We start from the raw sequence: 6264 nt of genomic DNA on the forward strand, positions 1-6264 counted from the left end.
GTTCTGAGACAGTGGCCAGGAAATGCGTTGTTCTGGCTTGTTGACTCTCACTGTATATTTTTTACTGCACAATGTGGGAGATTGAGCCACCAGATGGTGCAGACACACTGATGTGTGTTAACTGCTCTTTTCATTTTCTATTAGTAGGTACATGATACCCACATGATTTCTCACCAGGTATGTTAACATTGAGCACTTGGTTAAGATAATGTTTGCCAGATTTCTCCACTGTGCAGTTATTATTTTTCCCTCCCCATATCTATTTTTGGAAGCAAGTCACTAAATCTAGCTCCCACACAAAGAGAGTGACAGAGGAGACGAAACTCCTGGAAGGATGAGTATCAACATATATACTCAGAAGTCTTCTATAAAAAAGATTTGTCACTTCATTTATTTACTTACTCACTTATATATACCACCATGAATGCATATGTACTTATTTTATACTTTGGGTTATAATTCAATGCTATATTATTGATTTTTATGACTTAAATTATTCCAGCTTTGGTTTGGGGTGTTCTCAAGTTGGCCCCTTTTGTCCCTTTGATGAGACCCTAATCTTGGTGTTTTGAACACACCTTAACTTTCTGGCACTACAAAATTCTCCAGTCTCATCTTTCCCATCCTCAGACATGGAAACTGCTATTTCTTCAAGGAATTCTGGCTCTGTTTGCTACAGAGTAGTATTTGAAACAAAGTTCTGAGCACTGGGTGTGCTCATCACTAATGGGGTATCACTGCTTCTGGACTGTTTCAGGGAAGAGCTAAAAATGTAGGTTTGTGTATTAACCCATGTATATACACATACCTGTAATTTTTTCTGTATCTATTTGTCTATTCATCGTGCTAAATAAGAGCTCATACTGATGTCTCTGACTCTGGTTCAGAACCACAGAGTTTATTAAATAACCCCTTGCTTATTTGTAACTTCCCTCTTTGACAGTGAAAAACTTGGCTCCCACTATCTACAGTTTATTTACTTATTGTTCAACCCCAGGATACCTGTGAAGGAGTTTCAGAACTGCTGACTCATACTTCCATGAGAAACAAATTTACAACAAGAGTACAGTGTTCATGTACAGTTCTTTTTGTCTTTAGAGTTATAGTTTCCAGTCAAAACATCATTTTCAAAAGTAACTTGGGTCAGCTCCATTTTTACCCTTCTTCAGTGAGATTATGACTGGTGAATTCTGGATGATACACTCACATTGGACACAAGGGAGTTTGGGGTCTGGGCTGTTGACTGAACTTTAGGATGACCTGCATGTGTGGGCCACTCTTTCCCGTCCATGTTCTCACAGTGCAGCCTCTGTGGAAAGTACACCAACGTGGCAGGTATCCTTCACCCAGTGTGCTCCCTGACACTGGCAACCACGATGGGTACTCTGATTCCTTCACAAACTTCACATCACATGTCATGCAGTCTTCAGAAGTAGGCATGTCTATCTCTTTAAAGGGCTTTGGAATCCATTGCTCTGTAGTACCCCTGGGCCTTGCCAGTTGATGTCCTCTCTTGGCCTCTGTCAGTGTGGTTGTTTTGTGCTCCCCTGGGTTGGTCTTGAGTCCTGTCAGACGTGCCTCACAGCAATGGGTCACTGTTCTTGCTTCCTACCAGGTCCCTCGCCTATCCTCCCTGTTGGTTGCTGTGTTTGGAAGTCTGGGATACAATTAACATTGACAGAGATCACATTATAAAAATGAAATGATTATGGTCTATGAGTGCAGAGAAAAACAGTGTTGGAAGATACATTATGCTAAGAAAGGCATAATAGTAAATTTAAGATGACCAGAGACTTGCATTTGTGGTTCTCATCAATGAAACATAGTGATAATTTAAGAGTCATTGGGAGCTGGAATTCATGGTGACGTGATGGAAAATACTTCATCATAACTAATGATAAAACAAGTATTACATTAAATATATGATAATAGAGAACTACCAAGGCAGGAAGATTCATTTGTTTCAATATAAACAGTCTCCAAGGAACCAGTGCGTCATGAGTAATAACAGTATTGCTACCTCTCCCTTGAGATAGCATATATAAAATTAGCCAGGAATGAGATGCACTTGACAATGAAGAAGATAGTACCAACAAACAGATGGTTCCTGAACCTAAATGAAAAGATATGGTGCCTGGACATTAGGAAGAATATTCATGTGCACAGATTGGACAATAGACAGGTATGTAATTGTCACTTCTCTACTCACTACTCAAAATCTTAATTGACAAATTAGTACAATCCACATTGGCCCATGCTGGTGTTGCATAAATCCAGAAAGCATCATTATGTAGAAAGGGAATGTAGAAGCCAGGGTTGGATGAGAAAACGTAAGAAAGACAGAGGGGGAGAGACCAAGAAAGGAGATTGGTCAGGGCTCAACATGAGAAGAGTCAGTGGTACTTCTGCAAGATGAAAGGTCTTTTCATGTTGATTTCAAGTTGTGGGCTTTTGAAAAAGTGATTGAGAGGTAACCAACACAGAGTTTGGGACAAAGAAGAGAGAGTATGTATAGGAGAGAGCATAAAGCATAGGTTTATAAAAATAGACTTGAGCAGCCCCAGGAAATAAGAGCCATTGGTGTCAAGGATAAATGTAAACAGTCCTCCCTGACTCCTGAATTCCAAGAAAAATGGGGAGGGTGGTGGTGGTGGTGATTTTGATTGTTTTCTATAGTTGGGATCAGCATAGAGAAAAAGATACAGAATCTAAAAGGACAAGAGGAGCTATTGGGCTGGAGGACTCAGGGTACATTCCTCCTACTAGAACATGAATTGTACCTACTCTATGGAGGTTGTTTTAAGCTCTATGACTTGTGACAAGACTCATCAGCTTCCTCCCAGGCACCGTCCTCTTCTCAGATCTGTCCCTGAGCCTCTAGACCCTGAGTGTCAGAGAAAATATAAATCAGGAAAAAATAAACAAACAAAAAACAGATTTCAGTAATGCTCTGTGGTAAGAAGGGTATTTGTGTAACATGAATGAGTGGGGACAATGAGTGATTCTGACCACAGAAATCTGATTTAGAGCCATTTGTTTTCTGCTATAAAGGTTCTGCTTTGTGTCAGACATTGTGCTGGGCACCACAGGGCTCACAAAGATGAATCTTTGAATTCAAGAAGTCATCTATCCAGGAAGAATTGCATAAACTTGCAAATGACTGATAAAAAGCTAAATGAGAAGTAACACGAAAAACAACCAACCACTAAAGCCAACAAATAACAAAATAGATCCCAGAAAAAATAAGTAGTCCAGTATTGTTTGAAGAAAATGCATTTTCTGGCATCACCTGCATAGTTTACCTACTATGAAGAAGAGTACATCTAATATCTATCACAAATAGCAATGCTAATCATGAAAGCAATTACATTTTTAAACTTTTTTTCTTTATTGATTTTTAGAGAGAGAGAAAGGTAGAGGGAGAGAGAGATGGAAACATAGATGAGAGAGAACATCCATTGGCCACCTCCTGAATGCCTCCCACTGGGGAGTGGGCCCACAATCTAGGCATGTGCCCTGACCAGGATCAAACTGGCGACCTCTTGGTGCATGGGTCGATGCTCTACCACTGAGCCACACTGGCCAGGCTCAATTGTTACTTTTTCAAATTGTTTCTTGGGTATCAGATACTTTAAATACATTATTTCATCTATACATTTAAAGATATTCAGGGGAGGTATCATTTTCATTATATATATGAGAAAACTAAGAATCAGAGAGATTAAATTATTTGTCTAATGTTATATGGCTAATAATTGACACAGCCAAGATTATAATCTGTCTGATACCAAAGTCCAGTTTACTGTGCTTTGCTGTTTCTGAGCAGTTTCACAGATTTATGAAAAAGTAAACAGAGTCAGAAATCGAGCAATAGAAAAACATGTGATGTGAACTATGTACTTAGACCAAACTTTGAGCAATGACATATAGATCAAGGGTTGTTTGCAGTTAGTAGATAACCTCTGGTTCAAAGTTCTTCTTTATTGCTGTCTCTTAAAATTTGGCTTCCTCTGGGTAACTCTTTTCTCTACAATCTCTCTTTCTCCTCCAATCACATAACTACAATAACTCTATAAGATGATTCCTGAATCTCCATCTCCAGCCTCAATCTTGTTCTAGAGGGCATGAATCACTATAACTGCAGGTCAGCTTCTCAACTTCAAGGTCTTAAAGATACTTCAACATGCAAACCAGGATGTTCTGCTTAATAATTACACTAAGTCAACAGGCATATACCACATCTGTTTGAGTAAACTGGTCACTCTGTCTTGAGCTCGATATATCCAAAACTGAACACGTATTCAGTAAGTTCTTTTGATTTTTATCTCATTCACACCACTTAACTTCATCTACAGCTCTCATTTCCCATTAGCACGACTCTCATCCAGGCCACTTACTGGATCATATTATTGCAAAAACTTCCTAACTCATCTCCTTATCACAATCTTGTGCTTTTCTATACCAAGAGAGATGGTTCCAAAGCACAAATGTCATTTTTATTAGCTTTCTTTTGTAGTATCCCAAATCTTAGGATGAGGTGTAAATTTGATTTAAAAGGTCTTTGAGAGGTGGCCCTTGCCAACTTTGCAGAAAATTTCCTTTATGGAGTAAGTTTCATCATCTTTCAACATTGTATTTTATTGAAAATGCATTTTTTTCCAGTTCTTTATATACACCATGCTTGCCCTCACCAGGGGATGTTTCCATAATTTTCTACATTTGTCTGGACACTTTTTTCTCCCTCTTTATTTGGCTCACCTCCAATTTTTCTTTGGATCTCCAGCAAGATGTTACTTATTCCAGGAAGGCTTACCTGACGCCCTCCAAAGATGTCAAGTTTTTCTCTTTTCATTCTTCTTATCACTGCATCCACCGTATCATTTTTTTGTTGTTGTTGTTCATATAGAGCAGGCAGGAGAGAGAGAGAGAGAGAGAGAGAGAGAGGAGAGAAAGAAACATCGATATGAAAGGGACACATCGAGTGGCTGCCACCCGTACGACCCAACCAGGGCCGGGGACAAACCGCAACCGAAGCACACGCCCGTATGGGGAACCAAACCTGGGTCTCTCGGGGGCCACAGGCCGACGCTCTAACCACTGAGCCAAACTGGCCAGGGCCACCACATCATTTTGTGATTGCTGACATAACTCTGTCTCTCTCATGCGATAATAAATGCAGCAAGAGCGGATGCTGCCCGCTTCTTGTTCCTGATTATTCCCATCAAATCACAGTGCCTGGTATGCAGACCTCATATTTTTGATGAAATAAATAAAACTCCCATCTACTACGTGCTACTCCGCAAGGCCTTATTCTGAGCCACTTATGCCCATTAATTTATTTGATCCTCATTCACTCATGCAAGAGATCCTTCACCATTCTTATTTTACAGATGATGAAAATAAAGCCCAGAGAAATTAAATAACTCACCCAGTCATGTAGCAAATAAGTGATGGGGCAAACATTCAGACCTGGTCCTGAGCCCACATTTTTAACCATGACACTGCACTGCCTTCTGATCATAGGGCAGAAGATTGCAGAGGTCTGCTTGGTAAGGGAGAATATGGAAGCAGATTAAAGGAAGACACAGAACCAGCACAATATCAGAGGAAAGAACCAAAAGGGAGCCAGACTGACAGTCAAGTTGTTACTCTTGGTTTAGTCTCATCGGGATTCCAGTGAATGAGGCTGGTTACTGTCACAATGCACCTCTAGCTTGATGTACACATATTACTTACAGTTATGTGTCTATTTATATCTACAATGTTAAGATAATCACAATTTTGTAAATTTCTGTAATTTTCCAGGTTTTTTATATATGTCCCCGCTAATCTTTTGATGAAATGATGAGAACAAATTGTCCAGCTTTGAGCATTTTGCCATATCATTACATATTTTTTTCCAAAAGTATTTTTAGAGCTGCATATTATTCCTTCTTAAGGATGTACTCCACTTATTTCCCACCATAGCTCATTTGATTTTTAAATATTAACTGTAGAATAGTTAATCACCTTGGAAGCTTTAGAAAAAATAATGCTTAGTTCCCAACTCCAAAGTATCCTGGTTTAATTTGTCTGGAATACAGTCTAGACACTGAGAATTTAAAAAGTGATGTTAATATGCAGCCAAGATTGAGAATCCTCATAGATAGGGAAGATATGAGGTGAATGCCTAGAATCAGGTGGCATTTATAAGTGTCTTTTATTTAGTATTAACATAATCATTTTGTGTTGCTAAATGAACAGTGCAGCTGACCCACTTCAAAG

This window comes from Molossus molossus, unplaced genomic scaffold (assembly GCF_014108415.1).
Source record: "Molossus molossus isolate mMolMol1 unplaced genomic scaffold, mMolMol1.p scaffold_m16_p_1, whole genome shotgun sequence".
Taxonomy (NCBI): domain Eukaryota; kingdom Metazoa; phylum Chordata; class Mammalia; order Chiroptera; family Molossidae; genus Molossus; species Molossus molossus.